This window comes from Eumetopias jubatus, unplaced genomic scaffold (assembly GCF_037043125.1).
Source record: "Eumetopias jubatus isolate StellerSeaLion01/CBP00866 unplaced genomic scaffold, mEumJub1_p1.0 scaffold_12, whole genome shotgun sequence".
Taxonomy (NCBI): domain Eukaryota; kingdom Metazoa; phylum Chordata; class Mammalia; order Carnivora; family Otariidae; genus Eumetopias; species Eumetopias jubatus.
In genome coordinates, this window is record NW_028274818.1 from 106,409,383 (window position 1) to 106,435,190 (window position 25,808).

The 25,808-nt window shown below is 43.4% G+C and overlaps 1 long non-coding RNA gene and 1 pseudogene across 2 annotated transcripts; both read right to left on the reverse strand.

Moving 5' to 3' along the window:
- Window positions 1-15,913: 15,913 nt before the first annotated feature.
- LOC114197454 (uncharacterized) lies at window positions 15,914-19,908 on the reverse strand. 2 transcript variants are annotated; one of them, XR_015766516.1, is made up of 4 exons: window positions 19,713-19,908; window positions 19,541-19,584; window positions 16,426-16,524; window positions 15,914-16,333 (listed from the first exon to the last, which is right to left on the reverse strand). It is a non-coding gene; the product is annotated as an uncharacterized LOC114197454 (long non-coding RNA). The 2 variants fall into 2 exon arrangements; XR_003606904.2 differs by having other exon boundaries at window positions 19,682-19,908.
- Window positions 19,909-22,014: 2,106 nt separating this feature from the next.
- LOC114197431 (endothelial differentiation-related factor 1 pseudogene) lies at window positions 22,015-22,438 on the reverse strand (annotated as a pseudogene).
- Between the last annotated feature and the right edge of the window lie 3,370 nt (window positions 22,439-25,808).

Consider the following 25,808-nt stretch of genomic DNA (forward strand, 5'->3'; position numbering starts at 1 on the left):
GGGGATAGGAGAATGAAGAAAATAAAGATATTCGGTAGATGGATAATATGCATGCATACACTTACACATACACAGTCATAACAAAATAAGGAACAAATACAGTTACAGTTCTCGTTACTGTAATTGGTCATAAGGTTGTAACTGGTATTTATAACTAACTACCTTCTCCCACTACCCATTCCATATTCCTTTGTCCTCAGCAAGCATCTCATCTGGCCATAGTTCTTTACTTGATGGGGTAATACAAACCTCCTTTCTTTTTTTTTTTTTTTTAAAGATTTTATTTATTTGAGAGAGAGTGAGAGACAGAAGGCATGAAAGGGGTAGGGTCAGAGGGAGAAGCAGACTCCCCACTAAGTGGGGAGCCTGATGAGGGACTCGATCCCGGGACTCCAGGATCATGACCTGAGCCGAAGGCTGTGGCTTAACCAACTGAGCCACCCAGGCGCCCCACAAACCTCCTTTCTTGAAGAGTCTGGGCCATTAGGAGTCCTGCCTAGATTGGGTTGTTGTAGTTTTCCATTGACTTCAATCATAGGACATGATAACACTACGAGTCACCCTAAGGGACCTCCTGTATTCCAGATTCTTTCTTACTTCCATTGTGGAAGTAAGTCCATTTTCTCCTTGGTAGTCAAGATCAATCACCCCAGCCAGGATAGCAACTCCTTTCCTTTGCCTGTTGGTTTAGAGTCATGAGGAGCCGAAGGTGACTCTAGTATAGTCTTAACTTTTAGTACAGTTGAGTCATTGTTGTATCTGCTGGTAGAAGAAATAAGACTTTTTGGAACTCCTCTCAGATCTAAGATCTCTAAGCCAGTGGAGCATAGGATCACAGGAACAGGAAGCAAAAATGCTAGAGAGTCACTTGGGGGTAATACTGAGTAGCGCCACTCCCATTTCAACTCCTTGATTTGCAGACCCTTGGATCCTGGAAGAGGGAGAAACAGCACCATATATTTATTGGACATTGACTCAGAACATAAACAGCTCTCTGGAGAACCTTACCCCCATCCTGCAAGGTGTGGTCACCTAACTGACACTGTAACTGGGTCTTCAAATGGCCATTCCATCAAGTCAGTTGCTTCAAGAAGGTAGGAAACAGGGCGCCTGGGTGGCTCAGTTGGTTAAGCGACTGCCTTCGGCTCAGGTCATGATCCTGGAGTCCCGGGATCGAGTCCCATATCGGGCTCCCTGCTCAGCGGGGAGCCTGCTTCTCCCTCTGACCCTCTTCCCTCTTGTGCTCTCTGTCTCTCATTCTCTCTCTCTCTCAAATAAATAAAATCTTTAAAAAAAAAAAAAGAAGGTAGGAAACAGGGGCACCTGGGTGGCTCAGTTGGTTAAGCGACTGCCTTCGGCTCAGGTCATGATCTCAGGGTCCTGGGATCAAGCCCCGCATCGGGCTCCCTGCTCAGCGGGAAGCCTGCTTCTCCCTCTGACCCTCCCCCTGCTTGTGTTCCCTCTGTCGCTGTCTCTCTCTTTTTGTCAATTAAATAAATAAATAAATAAATAAATAAATAAAATCTTTAAAAAAAAAAAGAAGGTAGGAAGCATGGTAAGACAAGAGACTTCCATGAGCATGGATCAACTGCCATACTACATTTGCAGGAAAATGGGTTCTTTTATCAGAAGCAACGCTGTGTGGAAGAATACCAAGAAGTGGATAAGACATTTGGTAAGTCCACAAAGGGTAGTTTTGGCAGAATAATTGCACACAGAGAAGGAAAATCTGTACCCACAGTATCTATTTTAGTAAAAACAGCACACTGCTCCTTCCACGAGAGAAGTGGTCTAATGTAATCGACCTGCCTCCATGTAGCTGGCTGATCCCTCCAGTGAATGATGCCATACTGAGGGTTCAGTGTTGGTCTCTGGGGCTGGCAGATTGGGCAGTCAGCAGTGGCTATAGCGAGGACAGTCTTGGTGAGTGGAAGTCCATGATGCTGAGCCCATTTATGTCTCCATCCCTGCCACCATGGCCACTTTACTCATGAGCCTACTGGGTGATGACAGGAGTGGCTAAGGAAAGAGCCTGACTAGTTAGTATCCATGACTTGATTATGAAATTCTCTACTAAGATCACTCTTTGGTGAGCATTCACATAGGCTACACATATCTTCACATTTTTCACCCATCTAAGAGAGATCTATCCATACCCCTTCCCCAAACTTCCTTGTCACCAATTTTGCAGTCATATTCCTTCCAAGTCCTTGACAATCCAGCCAAAACATTGGCCACATTCCATGAATCTATATAATCACATATCTGGCCATTTCTCCTTCCAAGCAAAATGAACAATCAGATATATTGCCTGGAAGTTCTGTCACTGGGAGGATTTCCCTTCACCATTGTCCTTCAGGGATATCTCAGGAAAGGACTGTCATGCTGCAGCTGTCCACTTTCTAATGGTGACTGCCTACTGTGCAGAACCATCTGAAAACAAGACCCACATCTTCCCTGTCTCTGTACAAGCTCTGATCACAGAGAACTCCCCATGAATCCACACATGCAGGCTTGGAAAGAGAAGGTATTGTAGCAGGAGTGGGGACCATAGGCATTTGAGCCATTTCTTCATGTAATCTGTGCACTCAGGGACTGCCTGCACATGATCTCACACGTACCACTTCCATGATGGATGTGCTTCTGCACGCACCCAACTTTATGGCTTAGTGGATCAGATAACACCCAGTACATGATAAGCAGCTCAGGTTGTAGGGTAATTTGTGGCCAGTAGTTAAGCACTCAGTCTCTACTAAAGCCCAGTACCAGGCCAAAAGCTATTTCTTAAAAAAGGAAAGTAGTTATCTGAAGATGAAACCAGGATGGCCAGTTGTGTCTTGGTCTGGGTCAGCCCTTCCATTGCATTTAGAACAAAATTGAGACTCCCTGCATGGCCTACAGGGCCTTTCAAGAGCTCCTCCAGCCTTCAGTGCCAGTCTCTGCTCTATGGGATCCAGTCTATGGGATCACACTAATGAATGAACAGAAAAGTAAGACCCATGACTTAAGCATTCATGAGAGAGGGTCAGAGCAGAGGTGGAAATCGTTCTTGAGGTTTTAGCCTCTAGGGCATGGACAGAGTCATACAAGAAGTAGGACAGAAATCCCAATGACTTGACAATTGTTGACCTTTGGCTGCATAGATGGCACCCTTACCCGCCTTCTCCAACTATACTGCATGTACATTATCAATTTTCCCTCACACTGAAGCAAAAACAAACTCTCTAAAGAGATAGAACCTTCTTCATGGCAAGGACGAGAGTTCTCAAAGTTGAATAGAAGAATGCAATGGTGATATTTTGTAGGTCTCTATTGCCACATCATGCCACAGACTCTCAGTGCTTTCTTTGTGGCTAGAGTCACAAACATCTTTCAGTCTAGTCCAAATTAGAGAGCCAACTCCAGAAACCCTGGAACAAAAGTGTTGGTATTCCAGAGCAGGGCTTCCTCTTTTGGTCAGTGTATGTGTGTATCTGTGTGTATTTGTGCACCTGTGTATGTGTGTGCACAAATTTCCAACCCAGTCTCTCCTCTACCTACCCTAGTACCAAGCCCCCTAATGTGAAGCCTTCCCATCCATATCCACATGGACTTCAAAGTCAATTCTCTCAACTGCGGGTGGGGGGGGATATCAGGAACGTCAGAGGAAGCCACCATTAGCTACCCTTATTAATCATCATGTTACATATTATGGTTACCCAACAGAAGATAAGTGCTATAAACCTTAACGGTATAGGGGAACCTGGGTGGCTCAGTCGTTAAGCGTCTGCCTTCAGCTCAGGTCATGATCCCAGGGTCCTGGGATCGAGCCCTGCATCAGGCTCCCTGCTCAGTGCAGAGCCTGCTTCTCCCTCTCCCACTCCCCCTGCTTGTGTTCCCTCTCTCGCTGTGTCTCTGTCAAATAAATAAATAAAATCTTAAAAAAAAAAACAACAGGGCACCTGGGTGGCTCAGATGGTTGGACGTCTGCCTTCGGCTCAGGTCATGATCCCGGGGTCCTGGGATCGAGTCCCGCATCAGGCTCCCTGCTCCTTGGGAGCCTGCTTCTCCCTCTGCCTCTCTCTCTCTCTCTCTCTCTCTCTCTCTGTGTGTCTCTCATGAATAAATAAATAAAATATTTTAAAAAATAAAAAATAAAAAATAAAAAAAACAAACCTTAACCATATAAAGTTAATGTTATTTCCATATGTTTGGAAGTAGTAAGATGATAAGAGGTAGAAACTTGATTTTTTTATCTAGTGGGTAATTAAGAGATACCGTCTCAGTTGGATGGATAAACAAAGGGTTATTTAAGAATATTACACAAGGTAGGGCACCTGGGTGGCTCAGATGGTTAAGCATCTGCCTTGGGGGGGGGGAGCGGAGCAAGATGGCGGAGGAGTAGGAGACCTGGATTTTGTCTGGTCTCAGGAATTCAGCTGAATAGGGATCAAACCATTCTGAACACCTACGAACTCAACAGGAGATCAAAGAGGAGAGTAGCAACAACTCTCTGAACAGAAAAGCGACCACTTTCTGGAAGGTAGGACGTGCGGAGAAGTGAATCTGAGGCGATATTCGGGAGGATAGACGGCGGGGGAGGGGGCCTCCGTCGGCCGCTTCTGGCAAGTGCTAGAGCCGCGGAGCACAAAATCGGACCTTTTAGAAGTCGGCTCCGCGGAGGGACGTCGCTCCAGTGGCTAAGCGGGGGGTGGAACCCTCGCGGGACAGTGGGGTCTCAGGACCCTTGGGGTCACAGAAAGACTGGGGGAGCCTGAGTGCAGCAGAGCTCCCAGGTATGGGAGCGGGGAAGCCGGCTGCAGAGACGGAGCCGAGGCGCGGGCTCTCAGCTCGGGGTGGCTATAACCTGTGATCCGTGGCCCAGTCGGGCCACTGCTCCTCCAGCAGGGACCCAACAAGCGGCAGAGCTGGGGAGACTCCCCTTCCTCCCCCAGGAGGAGCAGCGCGGGAGCACACTGCAGGGATCTGCTGGGTTTGGAGGCTCCACATGGGGTCGGGTGCCAGAGATAGAAACGATCAGTCACAGGCTGGGTGAGCACGGAGTGCAGCCGGAGACTGGGGACATGGGAGTGACTGGCTGCTTTTCTCTGGGGGCGCACTGAGGAGCGGAGCCCCGAGTTCTTGCTTCCTCTGGGGCGGAGATTGGGAGGCCGCCATTTTCACTGTCGTCCTCCAAAGCCCTACAGGAAAGCTTGCAGGGAACAAAAGATCCTGAGAGCAAACCCGAGCAGATTGCTTAGCCCGGACCGACAAGGGTGGGGCAATTCTGCCTCCACAAAGACATTTGGGAACCATGGCAACAGGCCCCTCCCCCAGAAGATCAGCACAAACAGCCAGCAAGCCAAGACCAAGTTTACCGATCAAGGAGAACGGGAGAACTCCAGCGCTAGGGGAATACTGCACATAGAATTCATGGCTCTTTTTACCATGATTCATTAGTTTTTCAAAGTTAATTTTTTAACTGTTTTTTTTTAATTTCTCTTTTTCCCTTTTTCAACCAACATCTTATCAATCCCTTTTTTAAAAAAACATTTTTTATTTTTCATTTTTAGTCATATTTTATCCCTTCATAGTAGTTACCCTTATTTTTGACATATATATATAAGTTGTTCTCGCTTTAAAATTTTGAGATACAGTTTCTTCTAACAGATCAAAACATACCCTAAATCACTAGTGTATGGCTTTGTTCTAGTCTCCTGCCTGATCACATTCTCTCCCTTTTTTTTAAAAATCTTCTTCTTTCTTTTTTCAAACAACTTCTTATCGTATCAATTCCTTTTATAAAATCTTTTATAATTTTCATCTTTACAGTCATCTTCCATCCCTTCATTGTATCAACCCTTATTTTGTACATATATGTCTTTCTTCCTTTAAAATTTTAGGAGGCACTTTTTTCTAACAGACCAAAATACGCCCAAAATCTAGTCTGTGGCACTGATCTAGGCACTAGCCTGATCATATTTGATCATATTTGGGTTTTTTTTGTATTGTTCTGTTTTTGTTTTTAACGTTTTTCGTTTTTTTTCTTTCTTTCTTTTCTCTTTTTTCTTTCTTTCCCTTTCTTTTCCCCTGGTTTCAGGTCTTTTTTAATTGTATAGAGTATATTTGCTGGGGACGTTGTTAACCTGTTAGCATTTTGTTCTCATTCATCTATTCTCCTCTGGACAAAATAACAAGACGAAAAAAATCACCTCAGCAAAAAGAACAAGAGATAGTACCGTCAGCCAGGGACCTACTCAATACGGACATTAGTACGATGTCGGACCTAGAGTTCAGAATCATGACTTTAAAGATACTAGCTGGACTTGAAAAAAGCGTGGAAATTATTAGAGAAACCCTTTCTGGAGAAATAAAAGAACTAAAATCTAACCAAGTCGAAATCAAAAAGGCTATTGATGAGGTGCAATCAAAAATGGGGGCACTAACTGCTAGGATAAATGAGGCAGAAGAGAGAATCAGCGATATAGAAGACCAAATGATGGGAAAAAAAGAGGCTGAGAAAAAGAGAGAGAAACAACTACAGGATCACGAGGGCAGAATTCGAGAGATAAGCGATACGATAAGACAAAACAACATTAGAATAATTGGGATCCCAGAAGAAGAAGAGAGAGAGAGAGGGGCAGAAGGTATATTGGAGCAAATAATAGCAGAGAACTTCCCTAATGTGAGGAAGGAAACAGGCATCAAAATCCAGGAGGCACAGAGAACCCCTCTCAAAATCAATAAAAATAGGTCAACACCCCAACATCTAATAGTAAAACTTACGAGTCTCAGAGACAAAGAGAAAATCCTGAAAGCAGCTCAGGAGAAGAGATATGTAACCTACAATGGTAGAAACATTAGATTGGCAACAGACCTATCCACAGAGACCTGGCAGGCCAGAAAGGACTGGCATGATATCTTCAGAGCACTAAACAAGAAAAATATGCAGCCAAGAATACTATATCCAGCTAGGCTCTCATTGAAAATTGAAGGAGAGATAAAAAACTTCCAGGACAAACAAAAACTAAAGGAATTTCCAAACACGAAACCAGCCCTCCGAGAAATATTGAAAGGGGTCCTCTAAGCAAAGAGAGAGACTAAAAGCAGCACAGATCAGAAAGGAACAGAGACAATATACAGTAACAGTCACCTTACAGGCAATACAATGGCACTAAATTCATACCTTTCAATAGTTACCCTGAATGTAAATGGGCTAAATGCCCCAGTCAAAAGACACAGGCTATCAGATTGGATTAAAAAACAAGACCCATCCATATGCTGTCTGCAAGAGACTCATTTTAGACCCAAAGACACCCCCAGATTGAAAGTGAGGGGGTGGAAAACAATTTACCATGCTAATGGACACCAAAAGAAAGCTGGGGTGGCAATCCTTATATCAGAGAAATTAGATTTTAAACCAAAGACTGTAGTAAGAGATGAGGAAGGACACTATATCCTAATTAAAGGGTCTATCCAACAAGAAGATCTAACAATTGTAAATATCTATGCCCTGAACATGGGAGCAGCCAATTATATAAGGCAATTAATAACAAAAGCGAAGAAACACATTGACAGCAATACAATAATAGTGGGGGACTTTAACACCCCCCTGACTGAAATGGACAGATCATCTAAGCAAAAGATCAACAAGGAAATAAAGACTTTAAATGACACACTGGACCAAATGGACTTCACAGACATATTCAGAACATTCCATCCCAAAGCAACGGAATACACATTCTTCTCTAGTGCCCATGGAACATTCTCCAGAATTGATCACATCCTAGGTCACAAATCAGGTCTCAACGGGTACCAAAAGATTGGGATCATTCCCTGCATATTTTCAGACCACAATGCTTTGAAACTAGAACTCAATCACAAGAGGAAAGTTGGAAAGAACTCAAATGCATGGAGGCTAAAGAGCATCCTACTAAGGAATGAATGGGTCAACCAGGAAATTAAAGAAGAATTAAAAAAATTCATGGAAACCAATGAAAATGAAAACACAACTGTTCAAAATCTTTGGGATACAGCAAAGGCAGTCCTGAGAGGAAAGTATATAGCAATACAAGCCTTTCTCAAGAAACAAGAAAGGTCTCAAATACACAACCTAACCCTACACCTAAAGGAGCTGGAGAAAGAACAGCAAATAAAGACCAAACCCAGCAGGAGAAGAGAAATAATAAAGATCAGAGCAGAAATCAATGAAATAGAAACCAAAAGAACAGTAGAACAGATCAACAAAACTAAGAGCTGGTTCTCTGAAAGAATTAACAAGATTGATAAACCCCTGGCCAGACTTATCAAAAAGAAAAGAGAAATGACCCAAATCAACAAAATCATGAATGAAAGAGGAGAGATCACAACCAACACCAAAGAAATACAAACAATTATAAGAACATATTATGAGCAACTCTATGCCAGCAAATTAGATAACCTGGAAGAAATGGGTGCATTCCTAGAGATGTATCAACTACCAAAAGTGAACCAGGAAGAAATAGAAAACCTGAACAGACCTATAACCACTAAGGAAATTGAAGCAGTCATCAAAAATCTCCCAACAAACAAAAGCCCAGGGCCAGACGGCTTCCCAGGGGAATTCTATCAGACATTTAAAGAAGAATTAATACCTATTCTCCTGAAACTGTTCCAAAAAATAGAAATGGAAGGAAAACTTCCAAACTCATTTTAGGAGGCCACCATTACCTTGATCCCAAAACCAGACAAAGACCCCATCAAAAAGGAGAACTACAGACCAATATCCTTGATGAACATGGATGCAAAAATTCTCACCAAAATACTAGCCAATAGGGTCCAACAGTACATTAAAAGGATTATTCACCATGACCAAGTGGGATTTATCCCTGGGCTGCAACGCTGGTTCAACATCCGCAAATCAATCAACGTGATACAATACATTAACAAAAGAAAGAACAAGAATCATATGATCCTCTCAATAGATGCAGAAAAAGCATTTGACAAAGTACAGCATCCTTTCTTGATCAAAACTCTTCAGAGTATAGGGATAGAGGGTACATACCTCAGTATCATAAAAGCCATCTATGAACAACCTACAGCGAATATCATTCTCAATGGGGAAAAGCTGAGAGCTTTTCCCCTAAGGTCAGGAATACGACAGGGATGTCCACTATCACCACTGCTATTCAACATAGTATTAGAGGTCCTAGCCAAAGCAATCAGACAACAAAAAGAAATCAAAGGCATCCAAATCGACAAAGAGGAAGTCAAACTCTCACTCTTTGCAGATGATATGATACTGTATGTGGAAAACCCAAAAGACTCCACCCCAAAACTGCTAGAACTCATACAGGAATTCAGTAAAGTAGCAGGATATAAAATCAATGCACAGAAATCAGTGGCATTCCTATACACCAACAACAAGACAGAGGAGAGACAAATCAAGGAGTCGATCCCATTTACAATTGCACCCAAAACCATAAGATACCTAGGAATAAATTTAACCAAAGAGGCAAAGGATCTATACTCAGAAAACTATAAAATACTCATGAAAGAAATTGAAGACGACACAAAGAAATGGAAAAACGTTCCATGCTCATGGATTGGAAGAACAAACATTGTGAAGATGTCAATGCTACCTAGAGCTATCTACACATTCAATGCAATCCCCATCAAAATACTGTCAACTTTTTTCAAAGAAATGGAACAAAGAATCCTAAAATTTGTATGGAACCAGAAGAGACCCCGAATAGCCAGAGGAATATTGAAAAAGAAAAGCAAAGCTGGTGGCATCACAATTCCAGACTTCCAGCTCTATTACAAAGCTGTCATCATCAAGACAGTATGGTACTGGCACAAAAACAGACACATAGATCAATGGAACAGAATCGAGAGCCCAGAAATGGACCCTCAACTCTATGGTCAACTCATCTTTGACAAAGCAGGAAAGAATGTCCAATGGATAAAAGATAGTCTCTTCAACAAATGGTGTTGGGAAAATTGGACAGCCACATGCAGAAGAATGAAACTGGACCATTTCCTTACACCACACACAAAAATAGACTCCAAATGGGTTGAAAGACCTAAACGTGAGACAGGAGTCCATCAAAATCCTAAAGGAGAACACAGGCAGCAACCTCTTCGACCTCAGCCGCAGCAACTTCTTCCTAGAAACATCGCCAAAGGCAAGGGAAGCAAGGGCATAAATGAACTATTGGGATTTCCTCAAGATAAAAAGCTTTTGCACAGCAAAAGAAACAGTCCACAAAACCAAAAGACAACTGACAGAATGGGAAAAGGATGTGCAAAGGACATATCAGATAAAGGGCTAGTATCCAAAATCTATAAAGAACTTATCAAACTCAACACCCAAAGAACAAATAATCCAATCAAGAAATGGGCAGAAGACATGAACAGACATTTTTCCAAAGAAGACATCCAAATGGCCAACAGACACATGAAAAAGTGCTCCACATCGCTCGGCATCAGGGAAATCCAAATCAAAACCTCAGTGAGATACCACCTCACACCAGTCAAAATGGCTAAAATTAACAAGTCAGGGAACGACAGATGTTGGCGGGGATGCGGAGAAAGGGGAACCCTCCTACACTGTTGATGGGAATGCAAGCTGGTGCAGCCACTCTGGAAAACAGTATGGAGGTTCCTCAAACAGTTGAAAATAGAGCTACCATATGATCCAGCAATTGCACTACTGGGTATTTACCACAAAGATACAAATGTAGGGATCCGAAGGGGTACGTGCACCCCGATGTTTATAGCAGCAATGTCCACAATAGCCAAACTGTGGAAAGAGCCAAGATGTTCATCGACAGATGAATGGATAAAGAAGAGGTGGTATATATATACACAATGGAATATTATGCAGCCATCAAAAGGAACGAGATCTTGCCATTTCCAATGACGTGGATGGAACTGGAGGGTGTTATGCTGAGTGAAATAAGTCAATCGGAGAAAGACGTGTATCATATGATCTCACTGATATGAGGAATTCTTAATCTCAGGAAACAAACTGAGTGTTGCTGAGTGGTGGGGGGTGGGAGGGATGGGGTGGCTGGGTGATAGACATTGGGGAGGGTATGTGCTGTGGTGAGCGCTGTGATTTGTGCAAGACTGTTGAACCACAGATCTGTACTTCTGAAACAAATAATGCAAGATATGTTAAGAAGAAAGAAAAAGAAGAAGATAGCAGGAGGGGAAGAATGAAGGGGAGTAAGTCGGACGGGGAGACGAACCATGAGAGACGATGGACTCTGAAAAACAAACTGAGGGTTCTAGAGGGGAGGGGGGGTGGAGGGATGTGTTAGCCTGGTGATGGGTATTAAGGAGGGCACGTTCTGCATGGAGCACTGGGTGTTATGCACAAACAATGAATCATGGAACACTACATCAAGAACTAACGACGTAGTGTGTGGTGATTAACATAACAATAAAAAATTAAAAAAAAAAAGCATCTGCCTTCAGCTCAGGTCATGATCCCAGGGTACTGGGATCAAGTCCCACATCGGGCTCCCTGCTCCTTGGGAGCCTGCTTCTCCCTCTGCCTCTATCTCTCAGTCTCTCATGAATAAATAAATAAAATCTTAAAAAAAAAAAAAGAATATTACACAAGGTAACTAATAATGTGTTTAGTATGCAGTGTAGAGCTGTGGTTGTATATATTTTATCGTCTTCCCATCATCCATCTGATGTTAAGGAAATTGTACCAGTGTTGCATTCTCCAGTTTGTACAGTGTTCCTAATTCCTTTATTTCTACTACAGCTTTAGGCACCCTGTAGGTATCTGGTAATTATTAAGGAGAGAGTTTGGGAAATGGTCTCACACTGTGGAAGCTGGCTTTCAAGATCGCCCCCAGTGATCTCTGCTTCCTGATCTTCATACCTTTTTCATGTTCCCCCTCACACTGTACTAAGGTTGGTCTGTAAGATCATTAGCATACAGAGAATAGACGGTATGAAACTTTTAAGATTAGTTTAAAGGACACTGTGGCTTCCATCTTGCTCTCTCTCCCTCATCTCTGGCTCTGTGGGGGAAACAAGCTGCCATGTTGCACTTGGAGCAGATTCTTCATCCCCAGTAGATGGGAAGCTGCCATCTTGAGATGTCAGATGACTGCTGCCTGGGACAACTGCTTGACTGCAGCCCGATGGACTGAGCCAGAACCATGAAGCTACACTGCTCTGATTCCTGACCCTCAGAAACTGTGAGGGATGGGCGCCTGGGTGGCTTAGTTGGTTAAGCGACTGCCTTCGGCTCAGGTCATGATCCTGGAGTCCCAGGATCGAGTCCCACATCGGGCTCCCTGCTCAGCAGGGAGTCTGCTTCTCCCTCTGACCCTCTTCCCTCTCGTGCTCTCTCTCATTCTCTCTCTCTCAAATAAATAAATAAAACCTTTAAAAATAAATAAATAAATAAAAAGAAACTGTGAGGGAAAATATACGCTTTTGTGTGGCAGGTGGGCAATTCGTTACACAGCAATCATTAATATATACCCTAAACTAGATTTCAAGCATCTTACCAGGGTAAGGAATGCCCTAAGCCAACACCTCATAAAATTTCTGTTGACCTGGCTGGTTACCAAGCAAGAGTTGTGATGTCATCAGGATTAGAACCCTTTTTTTTTTAAGATTTTTTTTACTTATTTTTTAACAGAGAGAGACACAGCGAGAGAGGGAACACAAGCAGGGAGAGTGGGAGAGAGAGACACAAGCAGGGAGAGTGGGAGAGAGAGAAGCAGGTTTCCCGCCGAGCAGGGAGCCCGATGTGGGACTCGATCCCAGGACCCTGGGATCATGACCTGAGCCGAAGGCAGACACTTAACAACTGAGCCACCCAGGCGCCCTAGAACCCTAATTTATGGGGATCTTGCCAACCACTTGACAGGAAGCCCCAGAGCAAAGGGGACTTTTCAGATGAGCACGTCTATGTCTATTTTCCTCTTTCTCAAATAAAGTGAATAATCCAGGGATCTTCAAACCAAAATTGGTTCTTACATTCCTTATGTCCACTGATATATTTTAAATGGCAACTTCAAGTGGTTACTGCCAATTAGGGTGGGTTACTCCCATTTCAAACTTGGGACTTACCTCTTTCGGTTTGGGGGCCTCAACCCCAGAGCAATGTGCAAGAGATGTTTTTCGTTTTTAACAGTTTTTATATAGGGTTACAAAATTGACAGGTATAAGATATTAGCAAATCATTAATAATATTGATATGAATAGCTTTTTAAAAATTATTTATTTATTTGACAGAGAGAGACAGCGAGAGAGGGAACACAAGCAGGGGGAGTAGGAGAGGGAGAAGCAGGCTTCCCGTTGAGCAGGGAGCCTGATGCGGGACTTGATGCTGGGCTCGATCCCAGGACCCTGGGATCATGACCTGAGTCGAAGACAGATGCTTAACGACTGAGCCACCCAGTCGCCCCTGAAATGAATAGCTTTGTAAGTAAAAATCCCCATTTTATAAAGTAGGCTATAAAATATTTCAACTGAAAATATCGGGATGCATATTTGAAAAAGTGGATTATTACTTAATGCCTTTCAGTTTCCATCCAATGAGCCATGTAAGGTAGACCTAGAACAGGTTTAGGGTCGCAGTTTTTTAAGCTCCTTGAAACTTAACAGTGAAATACTGCTCTGTTCAAAATGTCTTTTAATATTCTTTTAGGAATTCTGCAGGAACACTTTTATGTTCATATTCTCATAACCCCCAATTCTTCACCCCTTAATGGTGGATTTTTATCTCCCAAGCTATTCAAATGCCATTTATAACAGAGGGGATGCTCAAAAGTATAAAAATGTAATTTGAAGCCATTTTAAAGTTATTATATAAGGAACATAAGTATGTTTTTCTGACTACATCCCCCTCCAAAACACACGAATGACAATAAAGTTCTATTTTACCATAAACCCCATAAATCCCTGTCCCTCTTCCTTCCCTAGTCACTGTTATCAATTTAGTGTACATTATTCCAATTTTTCTTCTATTCATTTACAGAGGTAAGTATGTACCACAATAAAACAGCATTGTTCTGAGGGGTTGTTTTTGCCTGAAAGAATGACCAAATACGTATTGCTCCGCAACCTGCATTTTGTTCTCCACTCCGAAATACGTCCCGGGGAACTTCCCACGTTAGTACAACAGTATTCCATACTTAAATCAGCCATTCCCCAAGCTGAAGGGGAATCAGGCGTCTCCAATATGTCAGTATCACGAACAACTTGAAAAACCACCTCTGTATCCAGTTTAACGTTTATAGGGACTTCTGCCACTACCAGCTGTGATTTTAACAGTCTTTAACCTGTATCTCAGCTCCTTTGTTAAGATTCTACTACCACCTAACCTTACGGGATCGCGCTGAGGATTAAACCCATTGACATATCTATGGCCAGCTCTTTGTAACTGCCACCCAGTAGCCTTATTTTCTTCGGTTAGGTCTGATCTTTTGGCCTTGGTTCCTGGGAGACTGGATTCTAGCAGCGGTGCGCTGAGCGTGATCTTCCGAATCAGAGCAACTCTGAGCCTGGTGGGAGTGTGTCTACCTCTGACATCCTTTATTCTCCTGCTGTAAAGTGAGATTTTCTGACGGTTGCGGCTTCTCTTTTCAATGGTTAACTCAGGTAACATCCTCCAACCCCCTACTCTTGGTCCATAAGCCCTTCCCTTTACTGGGATAGCCAACCTGGCCACTCGCCATCAGGCCTGGGGTCTGAGCCCTCCGCCCCTCGCTCCCGGGCCCCTGAGCTGTCTCCCAGCAACTCCGACCGCGCGCAGGCCACAGCCTAAGTGGACGGCCAGCCCACCACCTTCTAACTCGGAACGCACGCCTTTCTCCACAGAATCCGGAAGTAGCCCTTCGCGAAGCGGAAGACCCGCCCCGCTCGCGGGGGCGGGTCCTGCCGCAAGCTCCGCCCTTTCTCTCTCTCCCAGGTGGAGGAGCGAGTCGGTCCGGCGCAGGCGCCTTGGTGGGCTAGTCTTCGGCTGGTGGTGTGCGGTGTGTGGGTGCTGGTTCCCGCCACGTCCCGGGGGACCCCAACCTACGTCCCCGGCCTACTCTCGGCGGTCTTCGAGAAGGTGTAAAACTCCGACTGACCGTTAAGACCAATCTCGGTCTTTCTCCCCTTCCCAGAAGTAAGCAGTTTATCTGTGAGCGTCCTGATTTTTATATTGATTAGCACGCGCACACACACATATATTTATGTTGGGAATCAATATACAAAACCATATTGTAAGACGGTAAAACACACATTCCAAGTAATAATGTGAGGACATACGTGTGGGTACATATAACTATATATAAGTATACGTATATGTAAATACATAAAATATACCTTTACATATAAATACATGTGCTTATATGCGCATATTTACATGATTGTATTTATAGACACACAAACCCCAATAAATATATTTATTTATATACTGTCTCTGTAACTGCAGTCTATGTACATTTATTTATTTACTTTAAAGATTTTTTTTTTTAATTTTTAAGTAATCTCTACACCCACTGTGGGGCTCCAACTCACAATCCCGTGATCTAGAGCCACATGCTTCACCGACTGAGCCAGCCAGGTGCCTCCAATATATATAAATATATTTACATGTATATATACATTCATGTATACATATATATTTTTATGTTTATATATACATACATATATCCCCACAGAAAATACATATTATTTAGGATTTGTGTTTTTATTACCTTGCAGGATGCAACTTTACATACTGTTCTGCAACTTGCTTTTTTCTCTGGCTCCTTGAGAACCCTGCCCCTTAAAGTAGGTCCATTCTTCATTTTTTCCAGCTTTTTTCATGATGTGTCTCAAACCGCTTATCCAGAGCTGTTGGGGGAGTGGTTAGGAACCAGTAGGAAATATTTTGGGATCTCTGGCAAAGGAGGACTTTTTTTTTAAATATTTTTATTTATTTGAGAGAGAGAGAGCACATGAGACGGGGGGAGGGTCAGAGGGAGAAGACTCCCTGCGGACCAGGGAGCCCGATGTGGGACTCAATCCAGGGACTCCAGGATCATGACCTGAGCCAAAGGCAGTCGCTTAACCAACTGAGCCACCCAGGCGCCCGGCAAAGGAGGATTTGTACTGATGGGTTAACATAGTTACTTTTAACCTCCTGCCTCATTTTCCCAACTGTAAAATGGAATTTTTTTTTTAAGATTTTATTTATTTATTTGACAGAGAGGCACAGCCAGACAGGGAACACAAGCAGGGGAAGTGGCAGAGGGAGAAACAGGCTTCCTGCTGAGCAGGGAGCCCGATGCGGGGCTCGATCCAGCCCTGGGATCATGACCTGTGCCGAAGGTAGATGCTTAACGACTGAGCCATCCAGGCGCCCCTAAAATGGAATTATTAATGGTACCAAACTCCCAAGCTGGTTGTAGGTCCTCATGAATTAAGTTGTATAAATCACATAGAAGAGGTACTTACTTGGTCCTTTGTATTTTTCAGTAACTTTTTGTCCTTGTTAGTATTTTGCCTTGTTAGAGCTGATGTTTTCAACTTTGTCCATAGGAAGTTTGATTCTATCTGCCAGACATTAAAGGACATCACTCAGACCAGGGAAACTCTGAGCCCAAGGAATGGTCTCTGCTTTGGTCTTCCTTTTTTATCCAGCCTTACCTGGGATATTTTTTTGAGCTGAGGTAGCCCCGAGGCTCTCCAAACCCTGGCTCCCACATCAGCTGTTCCACCTGTGTTCCGCACTGCTTAATCCAGCCCCCATTTCACCTGGTTCTTTGCTACTCACCTTTCTCAGGTCTCCTTAACATCCCTCTCCCCTTGGGGCACCTGGGTGGCTCAGTTGTTAAGTGTCTACCTTGGGCTCAGGTCATGGTCCCAGGGTCCTGGGATCGAGCCCCACATCGGGCTCCCTGCTCAGCGGGAAGTCTGCTTCTCCCTCTCCCACTCCCCTGCTTGTGTTCCTCTCTCGCTGTGTCTCTCTCTGTCAAATAAATAAAATATTTAAAACAAACAAACAACATCCCTCTCCCCTTCTCACCTGATAGTGCAAGAACTCTTGATGTCTAATTGACTCATCATTTTTTTCTCTGACTTGTGTGCAAACTCAGAAAGAACACCCTGCAGTTAAATGTGTAAATGAATGCGTTTATTGCTCAGATGAGCACTTAAAACATTTTTAATGTCTGGAATGACTCCTCTTCATAAGTTCTTAACATGAAAGTGTAAGGTCACACTTGTGAAAAGGAACTTCACATTATTTAGTACCTACCTATTCTCAGTAGCTGCACAAAGTAGCTCCTCCTGGAGCAGACACATCAAATTTGCTGGCCAGGAATTCTAGAATGAATCTCTAAAATTTAACAGTGCTGAAATCTTTTTTATTATTGTTATCTTTTATAATTACCTCAAAGCATTTTCTTTGTTATGCTCACCAATGCATTAAGGGTGCCTTTCTGGAATCAAACATTTGCCTTCTCTAGGTTAGTTTAGATGAATAGAGTGAAAGCCAAAACAAAATCAGATCTTCGGCAAAACAAAATTTTTTTTAAAAGATTTTATTTATTTATTTGACAGAGTGACACAGCGAAAGCAGGAACGCAAGCAGGGGGAGTGGGAGAGGGAGAAGCAGACTTCCTGCTGAGCAGGGAGCCCGATGTGGGACTCGATCCCAGGACCCTGGGATCGTGACCTGAGCCGAAGGCAGACGCTTAACGGCTGAGCCACCCAGGCGCCCACAAAATTTTTATTAATAGCACTACACAAGGAATAGTAGGTAAACTCTTCTGGGAAAAATTAAAACATTTCATTTGAATCAAGTTCCATTTTACCATACTCTATCCCATCTTCTCCCTTTTGAGAATTAAGCGCTTTTCATCTTCTATTTGTCCAAATCTTGTTCTATTCATTTACATGCATAAACATGTTCCCATAGAAAGCATATAATATTTTGAATTTTAGTTTTTGGATTCTTAGTACATATTGTATGTATTGTTCTTTTTTTTTTTTTTTAAGATTTTACTTATTTGACAGAGAGAGACAGAGCGAGAGAGGGATCACAAGCAGGGGGAGTGGGAGAGGGAGAAGCAGGCTTCCCACCAAGCAGGGAGCCCGATGTGGGACTCGATCCCAGGACCCTGGGATCATGACCTGAGCCAAAGACAGATGCTTAACGACTGAGCCACCCAGGCGCCCCTGTATGTATAGTTCTAAAACTTGCTTTTTGAGTCAACGTTTGACCTCAAGAACTTTTTTATTCCTGCATTTTAAATGCTAACGTGCAGAGCTTCTATAACAGAGTTGGACACAGTTGAAGAATATTTTCAGATCTCCCAGTAAGGATGGATTTGTATCACCCACAATGCCCTCCTTCTGACTACCATTGTCAATGTCTCCACCCTGTTTATTTGCTTGGTGGAGCTTTCATGGTTTTGTTTTTAAGCCATACCCTTTTCAGTTTGGGGTACCTGTAAAATGGACATCTAAATCTTCCTTCCTCATAGTGTTTTTGAACATAATTAATGAGTTAGCTTGTGTAATTCATATAGATTGTATAGAAGACATACCTGGCATACAATATTTATCACAATAGCAGATACTATTAATATATTATTTTATGAGTGCTAATGTATTTAATATCTTATTACCCTGTAAGCAACTCTATCTAGGAGATTTCATCCCACTACAGACACTGATTAACAACATTTAGATCAGAGAAACCACTCTGGTAATAGCAAAACTTCTTTAATCCTCCTTTATTGAACTAAGCTGAGATATTTTTGAGAGAGAGTTGTGGATTTTCTACAACAGCTCCTTAAGATAATCTACACATTGGGCGCCTGGTTGGCTCAGATGGTTAAGCGTCTGCCTTTGGCTCAGGTCATGATCCCAGGGTCCTGGGATCGAGTCCCACATTGGGCTCCCTGCTCCTTGGGAGCCTGCTTCTCTCTCTCTCTCTCTCTCTCTCTCTCCCTCTGTCTCTCATGAATAAATAAATAAAATCTTTAAAAAAAAAGATAATCTACACATTGAGCTCTCTTCCCTCATTGTCTTTTATTTCAGTCTTTGCATATGCTGTCCTGTCTACCTAGAAAATCCCCCTGTCATGAGCCTCCATTTCCCAGTCTTACAGTAAATCTGTGCAGATACAGTAAATCTGTGCAGATACAGTTCAACGCTGAGGAATATATGTTCTGACACTAACTGTGAGATTATGAGCCAAGTAATTAACCTCTAATCTGTAAAATGGAAATACTAATTATACCTACTTCATAGTCTTGTTGTACAAGGTAAATGAGTTAACATATTTAAATCATATAGAAGAGATGCCTGGGGCAGAGGAACCTCTCAATGGTTCGCAAGTATTAATAACTGTTCCTAATGATAATTCTTCATCTTTGCTCCTAGGAGGCTGATCTTTCCTGCCACCACTGGCTGACATCAGCCAGGTCAGAGACTCTGACCCTGGTGGTAGCATCTCCTCATTGGTCTTTTGCCATTAGAATCTAGGCAGAAAGAGTTCTTCGGCAAGTGTATAATTTTGTATCTGCATTACTCATCAAGGTGAGTTAGACGTTATGCTTACCTTCTCTCTCGTTCTCCCTCCACCCCTGCACCTCTCCTTGAAACCTAAGAACAGAAATATTGGATAGGATATGGTAAAGTTAGTGCAACCCCAGGCGGAAACAAAAACGAGGCTGGGAAAGAAGAAATGTATTGTACTCACAGGTCCTGGGGGGGGGGGGGGCACCACATACCATGCAGGGCCACAGGGGAAGCACCAGGTCTTGGTCAGGTGGCAGAACACAGGAGTGAGAGGGGAGCATAAGCCAGAGCCTTTATTGGGGTTTCCATTCTGCTGAGAGTAAGCAGTTTAGGCCTGGCTCATTGGAATAATTCTGGCAGGCTTTGGGCTATAGGGGGTGTGTAGTTGGCTGGTACCTGGTCTTGGGATGATTTAGGGCGGAGGAAATATTGGCTTGTGTGTGATTGTTAGATAAGGAGGTGGCTGGGTCTGTATACTTGCGATTGGTTGGTTTGTACTGGTTGACCAAGCCCTTTGCTATCTCTAAGAATTGGCTAGCCCAGCCCTGGGAGGGAGAGTCTTGGCTGGCCAGAAAGCTTTTTAAGATGGCAAAACATCATAAGATATAGACAGTTTAAAAAACATGCTTAATAAATGCAAATCTGGTTCCTTCTGCCCAGAACATTCCCTTGCCCCAGCCCCACTTCACTTGACTTCCTATTACTTATCCCTCAGGTCTGTAATGAAATGTGACGTGTTGCATTTATATATAACATATTACCTCCCTCCCTTTGTTAGTTTGCTAGGGCTGCTGTAACAAATTACCACAGACTGGAAGCCTTAAACAAGAGAAATGAATCTTCTTACAGTTTTGGATGCTGAAAGTCCAAGGTCAGCATGTGAACAGGGTTGGTGCCTCTGAGGCTGTGAGGGAAGATCTGTTCCATGCCTCCCTCCTAGTTTCTAGTGATTTGCTGGCCATCACTGGTGTTCCCATGGCCTATAGAAGCATCACCCCAATCTCTGCCTTCATCTTCTTTTTTTTTTAAAGATTTTATTTATTTATTCGACAGAGAAAGACACAGCGAGAGAGGGAACACAAGCAGGGAGAGTGGGAGAGGGAGAAGCAGGCTTCCCGCGGAGCAGGTAGCCCGATGTGGGGCTCGATCCCAGGACCCTGGGATCATGACCTGAGCTGAAGGCAGACACTTAATGACTGAGCCATCCAGGCGCCCTCTGCCTTCATCTTCACATGGTGTTCACCCCGTATATGTGTCCAAATTCCCCCTTTTTAAAAGGACACACTCATTGGCTTAAGGCCCTCTTTAAGGACCTCATTTTTTTTTTAAACTTGTTTACTTCTATAAAGACCCTGTTGCCAAATAAGGTCCCATTCTCAGGTAGTGGAAGCTGGGACACCAACATATTTTGGGAGGACAAAATTCAGCCCAGAATGCTCCCCTCACAGCTCTCCCTTCACCCCCCTTTGTCAGTGCCCCCCACTCTGCACTTCCCCAGTGCTTGTAATCACCTCCCAGAGCCCTAAGTGCAATTTATTGTAGATGTTACTTTCTGAAGCCAATTCCACTTCTTTCCTCCCCAAATATGTCTCTGACTCCTCATTTTTCTTGGTATCATGCACACACTTGTATGCTCAAGGGACACACTCATTGGAAAATTGATGAGTGAATAAAAGCATGAACTATTGGTGGGGTTGGGGAGCGAGGATGGCCGGTGTGCATAGCTCTACTCCTAACTTAATGTTTATTGCCCAGAGAGCATTTACAACATTTTCACTAACTTCCAGAAGGAATCCTCTTGGGATTCATAACACTACACTCATAACTTCATTAAAAGGTATTATGTTTTTGGTTTATAAGCAATTTATTATGTTCCAGGAAGAATGCCTTTGTAATCAGTTTTATCACAGTCACAATCTAATTTGGGGACACATGATACTGGTTCAATATTGAGTTATAGCCCCAGCACTTGGCATGTCTCCCTTGGTTATATTTGATCACATTCTTCATTTAATTCCTGTAAGTTATTTCTGTTTGCTACTTATTATTTGCTATTTTGTTTCAGCTACTGCCGTGAGAATCACTGCTCATAACATGTTCTAAGTTGTTCCTGTTAATTCGTGGAGATCATTTGACTTATATACGTATCTTTTTTAATCAGCCAAACTTTTATATTCTAATCGGGTTTCTGTTGATTATATTGATTCTCTCTCTCATCTTATTTTTATTCTTGTGTTTCTACATTGGTGCAAAAAACAAGAACCATATGTAATCATTATGGTAATAACACACATTATGGTTTTGTTCCTGGATAGATGGAAGTTATTTTATTTACTTATTATTTTGCCAAGTTTTGGTTGCTCGACAGCAGGTATGGGTAGAGAGGGTTCCTAGGCAGTGTTGATGCCCCCGCATTCTGCTCCTCCAGGTGAAGAGACCCACACTGGCGCTGGTGGTCAAGGGGAACCAGCCAGATGAGATCAGCCGGATCGCACTGATTTCTAGGTTTTGCGTTCATACCACCCTTGGCCCCTTCTCAATCGGCTTCCCGATATCCTCCCCCCAGAGCTTGAGGCCAAAAGCTCTCTCAATTTTGCCCAGAACCTGGTTTTTAAGAATGGCCTGTCCACTCTCGTAGTCTACTATGACCTGCGGCTTTTTGTGGATTTTAGTCGCCAAGTCCTTCTGAGTCAACCCCTTGCTCTGCTGGCCCTGCTGGATCACCTTGCCCACCTTCAAGGTCACCCGGTGGTGGTGTAGCTCCTCAGTATCCCAGTCCAGCTTGGTCGTGGTCTTGCTGATCAAATGCTGTTTGTTCTGGCCAGCAGCCCATTTCTTGGAAGTTTCCACCTCTTCTCCTCATCCCCGAGCTGCTAAGATAGCCTGCTTGGATTTGGGGCCCTTCTTGCACAATCGTGTCCCAGTTGCTCTTGGCCATGGCAGTTGGACGGGTCCTGTTGTCCATCCAGCGACTCCGGGGCAGCTGCTGGAGACTGGGCCTCGTGTCCCGGGCTGCTTCCTGATAGAAGTTATTTTAAATCTAAGATGTTACATGGTCCTTTGTATGTTTCCCCTCCTTCATTTGAAAACTCATGCCATTATACATCACTGCTCTTTTCTCTGCTTTTGTCTTCTGACTTCCACGTCATCTCCTTATGTTCATGGGAAGGCTACAGTCCCCAACTCTGTTTTATTCATCCTTCTCTTCAACCAAAATGATCACTCTCAATTTCAACATCTGTATGGAAGACAAAACAATGCAATCACCTTGGTATATAGTTTTCACCATTTTTCCAAGAAAGGGGGGGAAATGGGATATCAGAATCACCAAGAGACTGGTGATTAGAGCTCCTCGAACTCTCTGAAGATCCCCAGTGACCCCATGTCTCATATTTTTCATGTGTAACACATATATTACGCTCAAACAAACAAAAAATCGGCATTAAAAATTCTTTTTTTTAAAGATTTTATTTATTTATTTGAGAGAGAGAGAATGAGAGATAGAGAGCTCGAGAGGGAAGAGGGTCAGAGGGAGAAGCAGACTCCCTGCTGAGCAGGGAGCCCGATATGGGACTCGATCCCGGTACTCCAGGATCATTGGCTGAGCCAAAGGCAGTCGCTTAACCAACTGAGCCACCCAGGCGCCCCATTAAAAAAATTCTTAAGAGTGATGTCAGCAAAAATGGTAGAGTAGGGATCTCCAGAGGCTGTCTATCCCTGTAACACTGAAAATCCTGGCAAAAACTGTCAGAATCAACTTTATCAAGACTCTGAAAGATAGTCAAAGGTTTACAGCCACTAAGCAAATGCTTAACCATGAGGAAGTTCACCAAAACAGGCTGGGATGCGGATTTGGCTCTTGAACTTAGCCTCACCCCATCCTTTCTCGGTGCAGCTGCAGTCTCGAAGGCATCCATCATTCCCGGTGTGCACATCTAGTCCAGAACTTCAGGAGACCTTGATCTGAAGGAATTCTGTCAGTCTGTTTTAACTTGCCTATGGGTCCCCTGAAGAACTGACACAAGAGACCTGCCTTTGTTCTTCCTAATCCAGAACTCTCTCAGGGTGGAAGGATGGCCATGGCTACCTGGAGGATGTTCCTGGCAAAGAATGAAAGCCAAATGGACAAGACTGCTGTCTGGGGCAAGAAATAACAGTTGAAATAAATAATAGACATGTTCTGGGGAGGAAAAGCTGGAGAGAAACTTTGGGGAAAAGGGCTTTGAGGGCGCCTGGGTGGCTCAGATGGTTAAGCGTCTGCCTTCAGCTCAGGTCATGATCCCAGGGTCCTGGGATCGAGTCCCACATCAGGCTCCCTGCTCCTTGGGAGCCTGCTTCTCCCTCTGCTTCTCTCTCTCTCTCTCTCTCTCTCTCTCTGTCTCTCATGAATAAATAAATAAAATCTTTAATAAAAAAAAAAAAAGAAAAAAAAAAAGAAAAGGGCTTTGAAAAACTCCCTCACATACTGGGGGACCTAGAAATCCGTGTGCATGGCCAGGGCAGGATGTATGTTCAGAAAAGACCTGGGAAAGATCATAGGCTTTCGCCGCTGGCTGGTCTTTAGACTCTGCATAAACAGAAAGTGAAGGCTAAGGCAGAGATGTAAACAGCCTGGCTAATTATTAAAGGAATGCCCCAACACAAAGCCAATCTGCAAAGAACTAGGGAGTCTTTTTCTTTTTCTTTTCTTTCCTTTTTTTTAAAACAATACTAAAAATATCCATCCAGTTTTTAACAAAAAAGTATGAATTGTGCAAAGACACAAGAAGTATGGCCCATTCCCAGGAGCAAAAAAATGAACAAAATAGGAGAAAATCTACACTCCTGTTTTACTATGTTTTTCCTTTACTCTCACATAATGACCACACTCACTTCTGACACTAGATGTGTGGAGTTTATTCCCACACCCAGCAATTCTGTGACACTACCTGGGTGTCCCACAATTTAACTCAATTCTGACACTATCAATAATGTTAGATCTTATAAGTTAAGGGCTCACTCTCATGAGACTGCCCCCCACCTCATTTTTTTTAAAGATTTAATTCATCCATTTGAGATAGTGTCTGAGAGAGAGAGAGAGAGAGAGCACAAACCAGGGGGCAGAGGGAGAGGGAGCCTGCTCCCCACTGAGCAGGGAGCCTGACAAAGGGGCAGATCCGAGGACCCCGGAATCATGACCTGAACCAAAGGCAGATGAGACTCTTTTTTTTAAGATTTTATTTATTTATTTGAGAGAGAGAGTGAGAGAGAGAGAGCACATGAGAGGGGGGAGGGTCAGAAGGAGAAGCAGACTCCCTGCTGAGCAGGGAGCCTGATGCGGGACTCAATCCAGGGACTCCAGGATCATGACCCGAGCCGAAGGCAGTCGCTTAACCAACTGAGCCACCCAGGCGCCTGGCAGATGAGGCTCTTAACTGACTGAGCCACCCAGGTGCTGACCCCCACTTCAGATACCAATGGCAATTAGTAGGTCCCCAGGTTACCCAAGACTTCTATCCAAATTGGCTACAAATCAGAGGTTCTCGTGACCCTCCCTGCCCCCAGATTCAATTATTTGTTAGAACAGCTCACAGAATTCAGGGAAACACTCACTTACACTTACCAATTTATTAAGGGATATGATAAGGGATACAGATGAACAGCCAGATGAAGAAATGCATAGAGTGAAGTCTGAGAAAGTGCAGAGCATAGGAGCTTCTGTCCCCATGGAGTTGGGGTGCATCACCCTCCTGGTACTTAAATGTGTTCACCAACCTGGAAGCTTTCTGAACCCCAAACTTTTGGGATTTTATGGAGGCTTCCTTACATAGGCATGATCAATTATTAACTTCACTTCCAGCCCCTTCCCAGGGTTCTAATCATGGGTTGGTTTTTCACATGGCCAGCTCCCATCCAGAAACTATCCAGAAGCCCACCCAGAGTCAAGTCATTAGAACAAAAGATGCTCCTACTGCTCTTATCACTTAGGAATTTACAAGGGTTTTAGGAGCCCTCTGCCAGGAATGGGGGTGGAAACTAAATATTTTTTTAAATAATAAATCAAAATATCTCAACCAGAAACTGTCCCTGAGAAAACACAGGCATTAAAGCAACTGTCTTACCTATGCTCCAAGAACTAAAGGAAACTATCAAAAAAAGCTGAAGAAAACCAGAAGGATGATGTCTTAACAAATAGGGAATATCAATAAAGAGACAGACTTTATAAAAAGGGGAGTAAATTTAAATTTTAGATCTTAAAAGTAGAATAGCTGAAATTAAAACATTTGCAGAGGGGTTCAGCAGCAGATTTGAGCAAACAAAAGAATCCA